We start from the raw sequence: 19,070 nt of genomic DNA on the forward strand, positions 1-19,070 counted from the left end.
GAACGAACAACTCCAGACGCGCTGCCTTAAGAGCTGAAACGCTCATTGCGAAGGTCTGCAGCCTCACTCCTTAGCCAGCCAGACCGCGAACCCACCAGAAGAAACTCCAAACACATTCGAACATCGGAAGGAACAAACTCCAGACGCGCCACCTTAAGAGCTGTAACACTCACCGCCAGGGTCCGTGGCTTCATTCTCTAAGTCAGTAAGACCAAAAACCCACCAATTCCGGACACAATGCTACCTACATCTATAGCTTTAATTATTCCCATATCTATATCTCCATGACTTCTCACTCTCAAGTTTGAGAGCCATGTATCCAGCTGTCTTTGGTGTTTTATTTTTTCTAGATGCTTAGCAGTTCCATTGTGCTCCAACAATTTCGGCTGCTCATTTTAGGACAAATAATTTGGGAAAGAACTTTAATTTGGGGCACCAGCAACTTAATTATACTTCCCAAAATATAGATAAAATATATGCCTCTTGACAAAGTGACTATCTGTTAAAATACTTGTGCACTACAAGATGAAACTTGATACTATAGCATGGTGTATAAGATACTCCGTGACATAACCCCTGCTTGTAAATCTCGGCAATCCTTGTTAAATTTAGGCCCTCTGTGAATATGGTTAAATGTAAAAAACTGCCGATACTCTGCCCTTTTCCAAGTTAATCTTTAAACTTAAAGTGTCTTATGAGATCATTTGTAGTCTCACTGCTTGAAACTACTCTAAAATAGAATAAGTAGTTAGTGAATTTTTTTCTAAGTCATTAGCTATTCTAGGTTTCCAAAATTATGCCATTAATGGCTCAACCATTAGAATATTCAATATTTTTGATATTTAGAAACATAGGTGAATAGTGTATTTATCTTGTAGTCTTAACTTAGAAAGTGACAGTAAATAATTATATGTCAACTGTGGCATTATTTGGCAACTGTTTATAAACAAAACTGAGCTTCAGTTACAATATAAACTTGGATTTTTACTTCTATTTTGTAGATTCCACATTTTCTGTCTTTTCAGACTACTAGTTACAATGACTGACTTATTTATAATTTGATCTGGTGTCCAGATGTGCAAACTTTCTTAAACCAAATGTTACTTTTATTTTCATCAGTTTGTTTTCATTATATGAGAAAGCATATTAGAGTGGCTATTAAAGATCTAATGTATTCCATTTACTGTGACTTTTTTTTCAACCCAAAAACTGTTTTGTTATGTATTATTTAGTCAAGGCCTTAAATGTAATATATTTTATCTTTTTTTAACTTTTATTTTAAGTTTGGGCATACAAATGCAGGTTTGTTACATAGGTAAACTTTGGTCACGAGTTTGTTTTACAGATTATTTCATCAAACGGGTGTTAAACTTAGTATGCATTAGTTATTTTTCTTGACGCTCTTCCCACCCTCCACCCTCCACCCTCCAAAAAGCTTCAGTGTGCATTGTTGCCCTCTGTGTATCTATGTGTCTCAACATTTCGCTCCCAATTTGCGTGAGAACACGTGGTAATTGGTTGTCTGTTCCTGTGCTAGTTTGTTAGAGATAATGGTCTCCAGCTCTATCCATGTTCCCGCAAAGAACATGATCTCATTTTTCTTAATTACTGTGTAGTATTACACGGCATGTATGTACCAAATTTTCTTTAGCCAGTCTATCATTGATGGATATTTAAGTTGATTCTATGTATTTGCTGTTGTCAAAAGTGCTTCAATGAACGTGCGCATGTGTGTATCTTTATAATAGAATGATTCATATTCCTTTGGGTACATACTAGGCAATGGAGTTGCTGGGTTAAATAGTATTTCTGTATTTAGGTTTTTGAGGAATCACCACAGTGTCTTCCACAATGGCTGACTGGCAGGGATGAATCTCTTAAGTGGAAATATTTATAGCAAAGAAAAAATAAATACATACCTGTACTCTAAGAGGAATTTATTGGTGAGAAAAAACGGTAAGATAGTTACAAAAAAAATCTATACGGAAATCACAAAAAGAAGACAATAAAAAGAAAAATGGTAAGTGACTTTTCAGGATTTTGATATATGTGTTTGGCCTGGTAATTATAACAAGGCTTATATTTCTTCAATGATTATTCTCATAATTATTCTTATATCTCTGAAATGGTAGGTAAAACATGGTGGGTAAAAACAAGAAAACAAAAGAAAAGAAAAATAAAGCTTATAGATTTGGTGTTATGTATACCAGGTTTGAATCCTAGTTCTATTATTTATTGATCATAGGGTTGTGGCTAGGATACTTAACATCTCTTAGCTTCATTTCCCTCATTAATAAAACTAAAATAATATTTTAGGGCTAATATAAAAATAAAATGAGGTTATATAAGTAAAGGACTAGGAGCATTGTAAATTTTAATTACTTGTTAATTTTCTTCCCATCTGTAGTAATAAAAATATGATTACCTTTTTTCTTAATTAATACTTAGGAAATGTGTTCTACTTTTTTCTCTGAATTTTGAACATATTCATATGGAATCCTAAAAGGAAGGTGAAATGTTATGTCCTTGTAGTATGTATGTAATTGTTGTAAAGTGATTCTTTTAAATTAATAATGCACAACTTTTAAGCTTTTATTTTTAAACTTTGGTAGTTGTTAATCATTAGAGGTAGGTTGGAGTTAATCATATTTTCAAAATGGCAAAATTAAGTCAAACCTGGCTTATAAAATCCAGATTGTATGTCCACTGGATTTACAGAATTATCAGATGGATAATAGATTGATCTTAACTTTACCCTTTGAATTAAATGCCAGGGTATTATAAACCTGGGAGAATGACATTTGGGAACCAGAGTTGTATCCTCTGATCTTCTTTCATAATAATAGTCTTCAAAATTGCAAGGAATAATCCTAGCACTTTGGGAGGCCAAGGCAGGTGGATGGCTTCAGCCTAGGAGTTCGAGACCAGTTGGACAACATGCAAAAATGCATGTCTCTACAAAATTGCAAAAATTAGCCGGCCATGGTGGCATGTGCCTGTAGTCCCAGCTACTCCGGGGGCTGAGGGAGGAGTATTGCTTGAATCTTGGAGGTTGAGGCTGCAGTTATCCATAATTGACTGAGCCACTACACTCTAGCCTGGGTGACAGAGCAATAAATTGCCTCAAAAAAAAAAATGCAACAAAAAGAGTGCCAAAGATAAGATGTTATCTCATGGAAATAGCATGGAATAGGATGATCTACATGAGTTGATTCACTAGTTGTATTTATTAAAAATAACTGCTTTGTATAAACTAATACTACCTAATATTATTGATAGTTTACTTATGTCAGATATTATTCCTTGACCTTTTACATATAGTATTCATTCCTCAAAATAATCTCATAAATTACATACTTATAATCATTATTTAATGAAGGTAAAACCACTGAGGCAGAGAGCTTTTAAGTAACTTGCCTAAAGTCTAACAGTTAAAGAATTGATAATGTAGAATTAAAACCTAGGCATGCGGCCCCGGAGGCCATATTCTCCAATGCTACAATACAATTGATTATGTCATAGTGTGTCTATGGGGCTGACTTAATGGACCTATGACCTGTCCAGTTGCACAGGGCACCATGCTTACATGGATCTGCTCTTGGTTTAATGCTGTGCTGCTGCCATTTTGGAATTCTTAATAATTTGCAAAAAAAGACCCCACATTTTCATATTGAATTGAACCCCACAAATTATGTGGCCAAATCTGTGTATGACTCTCTTGGCCATGAAATAATACACTTCATAGGGAGAGATGATATTAGAAAGCTCCTCTCACTGACAATTATTAGAATGTGTAATTCAAACCAGTGGGAGAAAAATGAAACTATCACTAAATAAGATATTAATTACACTCTTTATATAGCAAATAATGACTTGTTATTTATAACAAATAAACATAAGCCAACTAGTCTCACAACTTCCTTATGAATATAAGCCTAAGAATATAATTACCTGTCTTCATGCTTACCATAAAAGGTAATATTCAATAAATCCTAATATATTGGGAGTTTCAAACATACTTCTGTTGCCAAAATATTATTGGAGGAATGAGAGTCTGTTGTTGAACACTTAGAAAATAAAAAGACATGTTGCTTAACAGTAAAATATCAAATTAAATCTAGTAAATATGTTATTCTTCTCACCTGTTAATATTAACAGCAAGGTAATTTTAATGTTTTCAATAACTGAAAAAAGATACCATGAATTGTGTATTACCATAAAAATTTGAGGTGATATTACAAAACCTAGTTTTTTATATATGCATAAAAATAGTTTTCACTGATTAGTAATTTAATTTTTTAAATAAATAAATGCCTGAAATTTAAAACAGCATTATTGTAAAATTATAAATGGTTCTTTTTTTGCTGAGTACAACAAATGAGCAACATTCAATTCTTGTTACAAAAGTGCTATATTTCTGAGTACATTTATGAGAGAGATTTCTGGATTTAATTTTCCTCATCTACGCCATGTAGCTTAGCAATAGTGTCATTTGGGATAAACATATTTTCTTTACAAACAAGCTAATGAAGAGTTTATGGATGGATAATCTACATAAGTTTTGTTTCTGCCACATTGTATTTATTGAAGTTTTATTTGATAACACATGATACGTTTATGTATGATCACTTGGATTTTATCGTTTGAGGTAAATTGCCTTATATCATATTGAGTTCCAATTTATCAAAGTAAAAAGTGACTTCCAATAATCATAACCCTGAAATATATATAAAAAAATCTTTGGCATATGCAATTACTCATTTCAGACATTCTTTTACATTTGAATCTAAAATTCATGTACAAAATTTTATAAAATAAACCAGAGTAACATTCTATAAATATTCAACATCTGCTATTTTAAAAAGCCTGAACTTATTTCACTAATTGTCATGTGGTGATGTTGAAAATAACTGAAAGATCAAACAGCTTCTTCCAGGATGTGCAATGTAGCCAATATAAAGCCTGTTCGAAAACAGCAAGAAACAAAAGTAGATATAAATCACTGAATTAAATCTTATTACAGTCTAACTGCTTCTCCTCTAATGATACTCACATAATTCTTATTGTATAATTCAAAAATATTAGAATAATTAAAATGATGTAGAATGCCACATCTCTTGGAAGCATTAAATTATTGTTAATTCTGACAGATTTCTATAATCCAAGTCACAGTCTTCTTTTCAGACTGTATGATTAACTTACTTATGACTTATTCCTAATGTAAACAATATCTCCATGGAGAAAACTATTACTATTTAATGTCAATTTTAAAAAGCATTAAATTTGTTCATATTGTCGGATAATGAACAATATAACAGCGTATATTAAGCACCAATCCTATGTATACTACTTTGGTAAAATTAAAAGGACTAGAAAGAAAAAACATAACTATATTGCAATTGAGATGATATTAAAAGTCATAAGTAAAAAGAAAAGCAAAATCTTATAACAGACATTGAACAAAATAGGCTTTCATTACTATGGAACACAAAAGAGGAAGGAAAGTGTTGATATGAAATATCTATGTCTAAATATTGGCTTCTTGATGATTTTTTTATCTTTTATTCCTTATTGTATTCATTCCTTTAGTTATTTAAATATCCAGCAAGGGTTTTTGGACATCTTTGAGTAGAGAATACTTAAGTAATTACATAATATGGATCTGAAGATATGAGCTTTATGATTAATTCCTATAAATAAGTTATGAAGTTCCTGTTATAGTGGTCATAAATATAGGTAAGAATCCATTATGTATCTGGGTGGGAGTACAGAATGGAGAGCTGAGGATTGTCTCTGATTACATATGAAACTTCCACTAACTATGAAGTTATCGGTCAATGTTTTCTGGGGAAAGCACTTCAACATAGGCAAAGTCTTTCTAACCTAAAGAAATTTAGAGTTAAATATAGGGAATAAAATAAATCAAAACAACATTTTGATATTTTGTGTATTTTGTGTTTCTTTTTTTACCTGCAATGTATGAAATGTGTTTCCTTTGTTTTGATTTCTTGGGCAGACTGAAGGGTAAAATATCCTTGCTGAAATATATCACTGCCAAACAAATTCACTAAATCCAGCTACAGGAGATGCATAGGGTTTTGACTGACACACATTCATCTGATTCCTTCCACCTTGAAGTCTCTGATGAAGTAGCAAGGCAAAAATGTTCAATCTTTCTCCCATCTTCTTCGGATTCATTAACATATCATATCCTTGAAGTAATTGCTGCCTCATTGATGTCTCATTTGATTTATCTAAAAGAATCTTCAGCTGGACATCGATACCCATATTTTCAAAAAATGTGGGTTGTTTAATTGGGCCCAGAGAGCTACTTTTCCCTGTGCCATTCTTTGCAAATAACTGAAGTCCACATCAGCGTTTAGATCCGCTGTTCCTGGGGCAATTAAGACATCATGAAACTTGTGGCCACAAAACCCTCTGAAGGTCTCTGTCTTTGTTCCATCATGACCATAATCAGCAACCTCTGCAGCACCTCCAGTTAGTGCAATGCATTGAGAAAGTTCCTCAGTGATAACACCAGCATCAGGAAACACTTCAACTTGATTGCTTGTTTAATCTAGTGACTTCAGCCATTGCGACAATCTACTGTAATTGTGATTCGAATTAAAATTTTAATTAAGTGAATAAAATGGAGCCACTTATTTCACAAATATATAATGTTATTGCAGTATTTAAGACTATAAGGGCCCCTTATATTGATAAAGCTAATACTTACTTGGGAAGGTTTTGGTAGTAAGACAATTAAGGCATATTTAATAGAAATATTAGCTGGGCATGATAGTATGCATCTGTAGCCCCAGCTACTCCAGAGGGAAAGTTGGGAGACTGACCGAGCCCAGGGGTTTGAGGCTGCAGTGAGCTGTGATCAGGCACCTGCACTCCATTTCAGTTAAAATATGCTGAAATTTATAAATTAAAATAATTTATAAGTTAATACCAAACATTTGGAAAAAAATTCACTTTTAAAAGTTGTAATGTTAAATCAAAGATTAATATTTAAAAGAAATTATGAAGTAATTTTTATCATGCAAAGAAATGTTGCTCTCCAAAACACCTATAAGTTCATATTTACATACAGTCCTGCTCCATGTGTGGTATGGATAGCATAAACTTGACTTTCTTCTCCATCTACGCTTTTACTATTCTCCTCACCAAGAATTCCCCAATTAATACTCTATTTCCACCTATTAAAATAATAGTCAAATTTAAAGGACTGAGCCTAAATTTCATTATTCTATAATATTTTCCAGATCCCTCCTTTTAAAATAAGTTATCTTTTGTATTTTTTACTGATTTTTCCCAATGATATACTTTGCTCAATCATAACACAAGTAATAAAATATTACATTGATTTACTTTAAATATTTGCAAATATCTGTCCCTTTCTCTATATTGCAGACTCCTGATATTAAAGGAACTGTTATAAATTTGCTTTCAATAGACAACCATTGGATTATAATATCAAAATCAGCAGCCATGCCTAGCCAGCCTATAAATGAATACTTAGCTTTGATTGTAAAAAAATAATATATAGTACGTTAGATGAGAAAAAAGTTACCAATACTAGATAAATTCAATTCAAACTCCACATTTCAATACTTATAAGTCTGTTTTACATAATTTCTATTACAAAACAGTTATTTGCTGACTCATTGGGATCCTTTTGGACAAAAGTTGATTCAGTAAATTTCATGTAATCAATAACATTGAGTTGAGAAAAAAAATCAATGAATAACTGTACAGTTCATCAAGTGAACAGTCAATAAATTGAACTTTGTATTTTCCACAAGTTCTATTTTAAGGCATTTGATTTAAAAGCCAAATTTTTTGTCAGTTCATTGAATAAAAGTTGGTAACATGAATAACACGGATTAAAGCTCATAATATAGCTCTATGAAAATAAAGCTCAAATACAGCCGATTACATGTTATAATTAAAATGTGCATTTAAAAGGTGACTTTATAATAAACAAAATGTATTGTACATGTTAGAGTATTTAAAAATCTAAATATTTTAGATTAAAACATTCCACTGTTTTTTTGTTTTTTTTTTTTTTTTGAGATGGAGTCTCACCCTGTAGCCCAGGCTGGAGTGCAGTGGCTCATTCTCGGCTCACTGCAAGCTCTGCCTCCCGGGTTCACGCCATTCTCCAGCCTCAGTCTCCCGAGTAGCTGGGACTACAGGCGCCCGCCCCCACACCCGGCTCATTTTTTGTTTTTTAGTAGAGACGGGGTTTCACTGTGTTAGCCAGGATGGTCTCGATCTCCTGACCTCGTGATCCACCCGCCTCAGCCTCCCAAAGTGCTGGGATTACAGGTGTGAGCCACCACGCCCGGCCACATTCCACTCTGTTTTTGAAAAGCAGTTTTGAAGAGCAGAGCAGATTCAGTTACATGACCAAAGGTAGCCCAGCCTACAGGATTTTATAAATTTCAAAATCTTATATGACAAGAGCAGTTGAATAACTTCATATTCTTGGAAAATATTGACATAATGTACCTTTTTTATTGTAATTCTCTTGCCATTAAAATTACAATGACGTTTTCTTTCTACATTTTTGTCTTCAATACAGCAGCCTGCCATATTGCTGAAGGTTTGTGAGACACAGCCTAGAAGTTTGTTATCAGTCCTCGTTGGTTGAGGCTCCTCCTGCTGTAGTTGAAGACTGTCTACTGCTAAAAGAAGAGAGAATATACTAGAAAGAAATAAAATTACTTGATGTATTTAATTTTTTCTGTTACTTCCTGTCCATTTGTTACTTCCTGTCCCTTTGTCACCGGAAGACATTCTGTATTTTCGTCCTAAGGCACCAAGTGCATTGAGAACAACAGAATATAGACGTTTGTGTGCTTCAACATACAATGGAGTAAGAAGTAAATGAAAAGTTTTATGTAATAGAGATGTTGACAGATTACATTTCATCTAGTGAACATATCCAGTATTTACAACCTTACCCCACACGTATCATGCAGACTACCTGACTGTATGTTTTGCTTCTAGATCAAGACCTATTGTCCACTCTAAAACATCATGCACACATATGAAATCCCGATTGTCTGCATTTATGGAACGCCATTTAAAATACTTCGGAAATATTAAAATGATAAATGTCAGCAAAATACAAGTTCATTTGAGATTCAACATGCATTCAACTCTTTATTTAGCTAGGAGTTATTTAATACCACATGCTGGCTACAGTGTTAGGGTCTGAAGTACGTAGCTTAATAGGGTTAAACTTTGATATAGGAAGCAAAAAACTATTCAATTATAAAACAGTGTTTACATACTTATAGGAAAATGCTTACAAAAATTATATGAAAGCACAATGAAGTGATCTATTTTATTAATTCTACACTAGAAAAGCAGGAATTAGTGGTTTAGAGAAGGATTTTTTGTTCAGGTTAGATTTGGATAGGTCTTTCCAGAGTTAGTAAATACTTTCAGAAGGAGAAGAGAAAAAGCACATTTCAGAAAATAATTAATGACATGAGCCATATCAAAGAGATATAACAGAGCATGGTTTATTTAAGAAACTATTCATGGTCCAGAATGGTAATGGTGTAGGATGGTTGTATTGAAAAAAAGAAAAAAAAAGTAGTCTATACAACAATCAAGTTAGCTTTTACTGTATTTTTAAAAACAATGTTAAGTAATTTTGAGTGATGTGGGTCACATTCTGCAGGGAATGGCTAATAAAAGTAATTAAGCCAAAAACTATTTGGGGCAGGCATTTTTAAAACTTTAAATTAATTACCCTAACAACATCTTTCTAGAAAGCAACTGTGCCTGAAGTGCACTTAGGGCCAAGAAACAAGCAAGTATCTGCAATTTTATTGAAGTGTTGTTTGCCAGTCTTTCCTCAGAAAACAATAAGAGATTTGAGAAGAAAAGAAAAATAATCATTTATGTAGTTTTTGGCTCAAGTTTCAAATAAAGAGACAAGGACAGATGATATATTAAGTCAAGAGCTTTCTTGATCTTGCCCAACGAATGAACAGAAAAGTAAGAGCTTCTCCCAAAATTCTCAGATGGATTGCCTCTGAAGCGCCTCCACTTGGGTTCAGTTTCTCATCTTTGGTTATTTCCTTTGATTAAGCATAAAGTGATGTGTGAAATAATTAGCAGAAGCCTGGATTGGCAGAATAGTTAATGCATCTTCATCTAAGATAAACGCCTCTTCTCTTTCATCTATCTATAGGTATTCTTCATTCATCTTTTTATTAGATTTCTTTTGAAGCAGTAAGGCTTTACCTCATATTGCAGGATTTCCTTCACCATTATCTTTAATCTGCAAGTTAACATTTGAACCATCACCAAAATATATCACTATGATAAACCAAATAACAAGTAACCTTTATTACTTTATATTTTGAAGTTCAACAAACCATAATCTTAAGGAGTATGTTTGGAGCGTGTCTGAAATAAAAGTGACATCATTGCAAAGTGTTATAGTTAAAAACAAGCAATCCAAAGTGAAACTAGGGCAATCTCAATTTCCTATAAGCCACGCTAGGCAGGTGAGATTTCTGCTTTGTTAAAAAGAGTGAAAGTGTAGAGCATAGATTAGAAATAGAAGCAATCCAGGACCAAAAACATCAGTTAGCTGAATTTGGAGACAATAAAGACAAGTGTTAAAGTGATCTGAGCTGGGGGCTAGAGGCTATTCATTAAAAAGATGAAACTATTTTCATTTCTACATTCATTTTTAACCACGACACTCACTTTGAAATATAATTTGCAATGACTTTATAAAGAGAGAACAAAAAGCATAAAGCACTGTGAGGAGGTGGAAATAAATAAGTCTTATTAAAAATAAAACAAGGAAGTCAAAGCAAAAAAAAAAGTCCATAAAAAGTTTAGATACAGTTTGAAATAGAGCTTACCAATTAGTTTCACTACATGACTAAATTTATTTAAAAAGAAAAGTGAAAAGAAAAACAAATGTGGAAATGAAACACACCCATTTTGATGCCTTGAATTGATAAACGATAGTGGATGCATACCCACACACGCACACCCACAGAGAACTAAGCACTGAGAGCATTAAATTTAGCTTATCTTAAATAAAATACTATATTCAACTCATTAATCTTTCTTTCTTGGTAATAGAGTTGTAATTTATAATTGTGACTATTATGGCACAGATTCATTTGAAAATACTCTATTATAATATTTAATATTTTGCCATTTCCTCTAGAGCTAAATTTCATTTATGCTAAACTGAAATAAAATCTGGAAGAATAATTTGAAAATCAGTGGCATAGGCATGAAGACAGTAAAAATTGGCTTACATAAATTTTTAGGGGCAGGTATGCTTTACAAGATCTCAGGTAAATTAGGGTCAAATATAGAAAACATGATTTGTGTTAAGTAAGAATATAATTAAAAACTCTAAAGCAAAGTAATTGCAGTATTTTTCACAAACACCTACTTTTTAATATTTTATGTATAACGTAATATTAGAAAAACACGATCAATAGGAAACAAGATTGTTTAAATTAACTTGACTGGATTTTCTTCTCACTTTCCCACATGTAGTATTTTGTAAACATATTTTAGAGTTAGGGAGCATAAAGAAGGTGGACATTTGATTTTTTATTAGAATGTATAATAAAATCTTGAGATAAAATTATCCATGATGTTTCGACATATCTTGTATTAGCTTTTGTTCCAGACTATCTTTCCAAGAAAGTTTATACAGCAAATGACGTTGAAAAACAGTGATCCCCACAGGGACAGAGGACAGATTTGTGCCTTGACTTGAAAAAATAAAGATAACATCTCCTTCTGACATAAAGTTTTGGCAAGCTTGCCAGTAATCGCCTTAGAAGACTGAAAGTTCTATAAACTCACTGTGTGTACCATCTACCTGGGCTGCTCCACACAGCTTCCATGGGATGTGGGAGAGCAACAGAAACCAACTTAAACACAAAGCTGATGTTGCCTGCTATGCCTTGAGTAACTAGAAATTTTTTTTGTTTTTGATCTAGGAATTTCATGTGTTTTACCAGCATCTGTGATACTGTGGGGTATGTTGTAAACTTGCAAGTACAATAAAAATTTCAGACCCTTCACAATTCTTAACATAAAAAATGCTCAAACTTTCAATGAGAAATAAATTTTTAAATTTATTTATTATTCTGATGAGGAAACTGAGGAAAGCACTGGTTAATTTATTTTATTTTATTTTTTGGAGATGGATTCTCACTTTGTTCCACTGGCTGGAGTGCAGTGGTGCAATTACCTGCACATAAACAGTCAATTAACACCTGTTTTGTATGTTATATGTACTATCTACTGTATTCTTAAAATAAAATTATCTAGAAAAAAGAAACTTATTTTAAAAATTATTGAAAAAAGAAAACATGTTTACTATTCATTAAGTGGAAGTAGATCATCAAAAAGATCTTCATCCTTGAGTTCATGTCCTTTGTAGGGACATGGATGAAGCTGGAAACCATCATTCTGAGCAAACTATCTCAAGGACAGAAAACCAAACACCGCATGTTCTCACTTATAGGTGAGGATTGAACAATGAGAACACATGGACACAGAGTGGGGAACATCACACACCGGGGCCTGCCAGAGGGTGGGGGGAGGGGGGAGGGTTAGCGTTAGGAGATATTCCTAATGTAAATGATGAGTTAACGGGTGCAGCACACCAACATGGCACATGTATACATATGTAACAAACCTGCACATTGTGCACATGTACCCTAGAACTTAAAGTAAAAAAAAAAAAAAAAAAAAAAAAAAAAAAGATCTTCATCCTTGTCCTCACATTGAGTAGTCTGAACAGGAGGAAAAAAAGAGCTGTTGGTTTTGCTATCTCAGGGGTGTCAAAGTCAGAAGAGATGGAGGAGATGAAAGGGGAAGCAAGAGAGGCAGGCACACTCAGTGTAATTTTACACTAAATTGTACATTGTAACTTCTGACTTTTTGCTTCTTCATTTCTCTAAAAATATTTCTGTGTGTCACCAGTCCTTCTTCCACCATTTTCTTTTGTTCAAGTGCCCAAATCATGAAAGGTCTGTGTCATAAAAGAAGTCAAAAGCAGTCTTGAATAATTGGCAAACTTCTGCAAGATTGTCTAACATCAAATTCTTTTCTGACATTGCTTCTTCCCCATCTTCCTTATCATCTGGCACTGGTTCAGAGCACTTATCTCCATCAAGTCGTCTTCTGTAAATTCCTCTTGCTTGGTGTCTATTATCTCTAGAAGTTCTCCAAGACCCATAACTTGAAACCCTCAAACCCCCATCTTTTTCGCCATATCCCCAATCTTTTTCATGATTTCCTTGGTGGGCTCTGTTGTAAATCCTGTGAAGTCATGCACAGCATCTGGACAGTTTTCTCCAGAAGGAATTTATTGTTTCAGATTTGATGGTTTTCACGGCTTTTTCCCTAACAATGATGGCATCTTCAGTGGTGTAATCCTTCTAGACTTTCACGATGTTATCTGTATAGGGGTTCTCGTCTATAGCATTGGTAATCCTTTCCATAGAGTATCATGTGTAATGAGCCTTAAAGGTCTTTATGATCCCCTGATCTAGAGGCTGAATTTGATACATTGTGCTTGAAGGCAGTTGGACCACTTGACAACTTCTGTGTTGAACCCATGGGGTTTTAGGTGGCCAGGTTCATTGTCCAATATTAAAATAGCTTCAAAATGCAATCCCTTACTGGAAAGGGACTTCCTGACTTTAGGAACAAAGCATCAATCCATTCCATTTCAATGCAAACAATCCAGAATGAGAGTTCTCACTGTCCAGGCCTTCTTGTTGTACAACCAAAAGACTGGCAGTTGGTATTTATCTTTTCCCTTCAAGGCAGCTTTATAGATAAGCCTTGACCGTAAACCCAACTGAATTTGAACAAAAGATTAAACCATCTCTTCCTGCCTTAAATCATGGTGCTTTCCGTTCTTTGCTAATAAATGTCCAGTTTTTTTTTAACAGTATAGTGCACTTTCATCTGCATTATGAATCTGTTTATGCAGGTACCATTTCTTTTCAATGATTTTCTTAATGTTGTCTGGGAACTAGTCTGCTCCGTTGGTCAGCAGAAGCTATTTCTGCTGTTATCCTGACATTTTAAAAGCCAAAACTCTTTCTGTAATAAAATTATTAAACCATCCTTTGCTGGCATTACATTTTTCAGCTTATATTCTTCACATTCACTTTTTCTCAAATCATATTACAGTCTATAGATATGCTTGTCTTATAGTAGTCTTACACCCACATAAAAGCTGGATTTTGAATACAAGATAAAAAAGTATTTCACAAAAAGTGCAAGGTTTTTACACCTGCTGGTGTAGCTGCAGTGACAGCATCAAAGGTTTTTTTTTTTTCTTATTTTATAGTGGGTCTTATGCTGGATTCTTTTATCACAAAATGGCTGTCGAATGTGGCTCCAAGACCTCAATCTATAGTACATATCAAGCAGTTAAACTTTTTCATATAATGTGATGATTTTGCCACTTGGGAGCACCTCCAGTATCACTAGTGGCACTTTGGATGGGCCTTATGGTGTTATTCAAGGTTTATGATATTGCACTAAACATAAAAAATATGTAAGAACTGTGGAGATCACGTTTTATTTTGATATACAATTTACTGAAGAGATGAACTACTCAAGGAGAGATGATTAGTGTCACAAGGTATTTTAAACAGATACTCATAACAGGTGCTCACAGCAATAGCAACACAAAGTAGCTACAAAATTATTACAGCAGTACAGTATGCACTACAGTTAATTTTATGCAGTTACAATTTAAAACTGCATCTTTACACTTGTTACATTTTTCTTAACCTGGAATTTTGCAATGTATCATCTATAAGTGTTTGTGTGTGTATCTTTATATAAATTTTAACCTTTTATAATAGATTTATACATATTTTATAATAAATGATAATATAGATTATTATCAACATATATTTTATGCATTTGAAAATATCTGGGTTTTTCTAAACTTTTGCAATATTTCTAGGCTATGTGGTTTGTCTGTAAGTTTTTTCAAATTGTTCCAATTCTCCATTTTTTCAATATGTTTATTGAAATAAATTAACATATAAATGGACCTATGCAAATCAAACCTGTATTATTCAAAGGTCGACTATATAAGTTACATTTTATAATATATAACATGAAAAGTATATTATACATAAAGTAATTAAATGTAGTATATAATATATAAAAATAATAAAAGATAAACTAAAAGTAGTAAATAAGTGTTATTAAATATAAGATAAATATTAAAAAGTCATATATTTCATATATATATAGTATCCTCTCATTTTTATATGAAAAGTAGTAGCATGCCACGTTGGATTTTCATATATTGACTGATTTGCAGCTTGCTTCTTTTTTTTTTTTTTTTTGGTTTTTTGAGACACAGTCTTGCTCTGTCACCCAGGCTGGAGTACAGTCGCTGGTCTCAGCTCACTGCAAAGTCTGCCTCCCAAGTTCAAACAATTCTTCTGTCTCAGCCTCCCAAGTAGCTGGTATAACAGGTGCACACCACCACACCCAGCTAATTTTTTGTATTTTTAGTAGTGATGGAGCTTCTCCATGTTGGCCAGGCTGGGCTTCAGTTCCTGAGCACAAGTGATCTGCCTGCCTTGGCCTCCTAAAGTGCTGGGATTACAGGTGTGAGCCACCATGCCTGAACAAGCTTGCTTTTTTGTACTTGATATATCCTGGATGTATTTCAAAAATATATATATAGTCATTTCCTTCTTTCCATTTGTAGTCCCATACATACTTAACTGTGTAGACACAGCATACTTTACTCAGTCACCAACTAATTTAAAAAATATTTATTTTCAAACTTTGTATTATTTTAAGTAATGCTAAAATTATAAAGCTAATACATAATTTATTTTATATTTTTCACTTGTTTCTTGACATTTAAATGTTAACTATTTTATTTCATCTTTCTTTTACCTAGGTGGCAAAGGATCAAAACGTTATCACCTTGATAAGAGAGCTTAAATTTTTTTGATTTGAAGACTGGGATTTTTATTCTCTTATATAATGTCTTTTGTGCTTTTATGCATAAATGATCTTGAAATTTCAAAAAATGCTTAATAATGAAACTATTTTTCATGTTAGTTTTATTTAAGATGCCTAAAAGTGAAACTTTTAATTGTTCTGCTCTTCTCAACTTGAAAAATTAATCAGATTTATTCCAGTGATGATGACAAATGTAAATGGGAAGCAGGAATTTTTTGTTTTCATTAAGTATTCTGATATTCTCTATAACTTTTAATTATACAAAAATTGTGTTATATCTGTGCAGAAATATTCAAATTTTAAGTAATGGCTACTATTCAACTTTACTTTCATATTTAATTATTTTAAATACCCGTGACTCCAAAGTTTATGAGTTAGTATTTATTATTTTAACTAGTGCTTTGCATGTGTCCTTGTACATGAATTTTCAGAATGTTACAAATCATTATGCAAGTAGAGAATTTACAGATCCTGTGTCCACATTATAAGTAGTCCCAATATATTTCACCCTCTTATGAGTTTCCATATGAATGAGGAAATTGACCTGATGCAGACCATAAGTCATACATAGACAGCCATCTTTAATTATAAATTGTGGACTGAATTTTGAATTACTTATTTTTTTAAACTAGGTTTTTTTCAATTTTTCAAATACCATAAATACACAATGATATCTAGCTGCATAAAGATATCTGAAAAATGCTAATTGAATTATAGCAAAATATTTATTAATATGGGCATATTTGTAAACTGTTTCAGAAAACTAGAAGCCATTTATTAATACAAGTAATGTAATAAGGGTGTATATAAGCAAAATCAGCTACCTCCATGAAGCTGTTGATATAATCTTTAACTTTTACTAATTTTTCTTGAAAATAGAGGTGAAATAATAATCCATAGCTATTGTAAAAAGGAGGTCAATGATATGATAGAAAAAAATGATCTTTAACTTTTTAATAGAAATATTTTGAAAAAACTCACATGCAATTTTTTACCCAATTAGTACAATTCTCTTGTCTGTGACAACCTAGAGCAAGACAATTGCCTTTTCCATATTTCTTACCTTCGGGTATTTGCATATAATTATTTTGTTTCCCCATAGGCTCCTCCTTTTTAATCAACACTTTCTCATTGCCTTTAACTATTCTTCTATGACATTCTTAATTTCCAAGTTACAATGATACATATGTATGTATATAAATTAAAATATGCCTATGCTTATGTACTCCTATGCAATCTGAAAAATAAAACATTGAGGACAAAGTATTTTTAGGAAGAAAAAAGAATACTATTTGTAGCATCTTTTGACAGGGCAAAAAGATTCCTTTCTTTTTAAAAATAAACATCAATAAAAATGAAATTTGATGTCTTTTAAAATCTTCAGAGAGAAAACAATATGAGTTATGTGAAATGTTGACTCATAGACTTATTTTTAGCAGAAAAGAGAAGATAAATTACAACAAAATACATATTAATATTTCATGTTAGATTAATTGATTTTTAAAAGCATATAATGTGATTGCTTCGACTACCTTAATGTGTTGTCATTTTAGTTATTGTTTTGGTTTTAATTATGTATGTTACATAAAATGTAACATAGTAAAATTCTCAATATGTTATGGTTTCTATTTTCTGTTATATGTATAGTAAAGGCAAAACAACCTCAGACTATGATTCACTCTAATTTATCTTTATTCTACCTTGAAATAAATATTTTAGTCTATTGAAGATCAAGTTTAGCTCTGTCCCATATGGCTATTCATTGTTTCCAACTACATTTCACCATTTTTACCATAAATCAAATTGCAATATCTAATGGGACCATGTTTATCAGTATTCTGTTTTACATGGAAATGTTTATTTTTGTGTTAGTGCCACACTTTTGATAAGCTCTGATTTTGACTTTGTCTATTTAATAAAGGAAAATTAGCACTTTAGGTCTTTTTAAAGCTTCTATTCAAAAACCTGTTATATACCAAGTGTCTTCTTGGCTTTATCCCATATTTCTTCAAATCTCTTTCCCATGGGTGTCCTTCTACTTCTTACAGTTTGCTCGTTTCTCTATGTAGAAGAACTGCCCTCAGGCTGCCAATGCCCACTGTACTTGTGGTTTTTTGCACAAGTGACCAGAACCTTATGTCACAGATGACAGATTATAACTAAAGCCTGAGAGGTGAGGAAGTATTAATTCTCCAGGTCTCTTGCTGCTGACTGAGACAACTCCATGGTGTGACCAACACTCCCCAGAGCACCCCAGCATGAGCCAGAAATACCCTTTCTGGGACTTTCGCTGATATTGCACCCTTGCTTGGCTTCTTCCCTTTCTTGTCCCAATTTCTTTCATCTAATCTGTTTTTTTGTGGGAACGACTAAATTACTACCACATAAATGTTCCTCTCTGTTGACGTCCCGAAAGTCCAACTTATATTTACTAAAGAATTCAAGTGTGATGGTACTGACACCAGACAAAATATAAATCAGAGTGTTTTATACTCATATAAGTTACAATCAGCCACGAGATCATTTTGTATCAAATATATTCATTGTCAGCCTACTAAAGCCCTGGTCATGTTCTATGTACTTGAGATGTAACAGTAAATACAATAGATAAAGTTTCTGTTTTTATAGAGTTTCTCTTCCAGTTTGGAGATGTATACAAATAAGTAAATATATACACATATGTGTACACACATATATGCTTCGGGTAAAAAATAAATACATAAATAAATCATAAAAACAAAAATAATCTAGTGATGAGTGCTATCCAAAAAAAAAAAAAAAAAGCTAAATTAGAATGTCATAGAAAGGAACTGGAATGATGCTTCAGATTTTTAGACAGAGGAGGTCTCTGCCAAAGGGCTAGGTTGCATTGAAGTTGAGATCTAAAATGACAGGATCAATCTAAACCTTTGAAGATTAGGAATAAAAACACTCCAGCCAGCAGGGACAGTGGGTGCATGAGCCCTAACATAAAGAAATTTTGCCAGAAATAAATAATAAAAAGTGGCCAGAGTATTTAAAACAGGATGAGTAAA

At 32.8% G+C, this 19,070-nt stretch overlaps 1 pseudogene; it reads right to left on the reverse strand.

Annotated features, from left to right (window-relative positions):
* Positions 1 to 5,962: 5,962 nt before the first annotated feature.
* LOC101127288 (protein arginine methyltransferase NDUFAF7, mitochondrial-like) lies at positions 5,963 to 6,569 on the reverse strand (annotated as a pseudogene).
* Between the last annotated feature and the right edge of the window lie 12,501 nt (positions 6,570 to 19,070).

This window comes from Gorilla gorilla, chromosome 7, assembly GCF_029281585.2.
Source record: "Gorilla gorilla gorilla isolate KB3781 chromosome 7, NHGRI_mGorGor1-v2.1_pri, whole genome shotgun sequence".
NCBI lineage: Eukaryota > Metazoa > Chordata > Mammalia > Primates > Hominidae > Gorilla > Gorilla gorilla.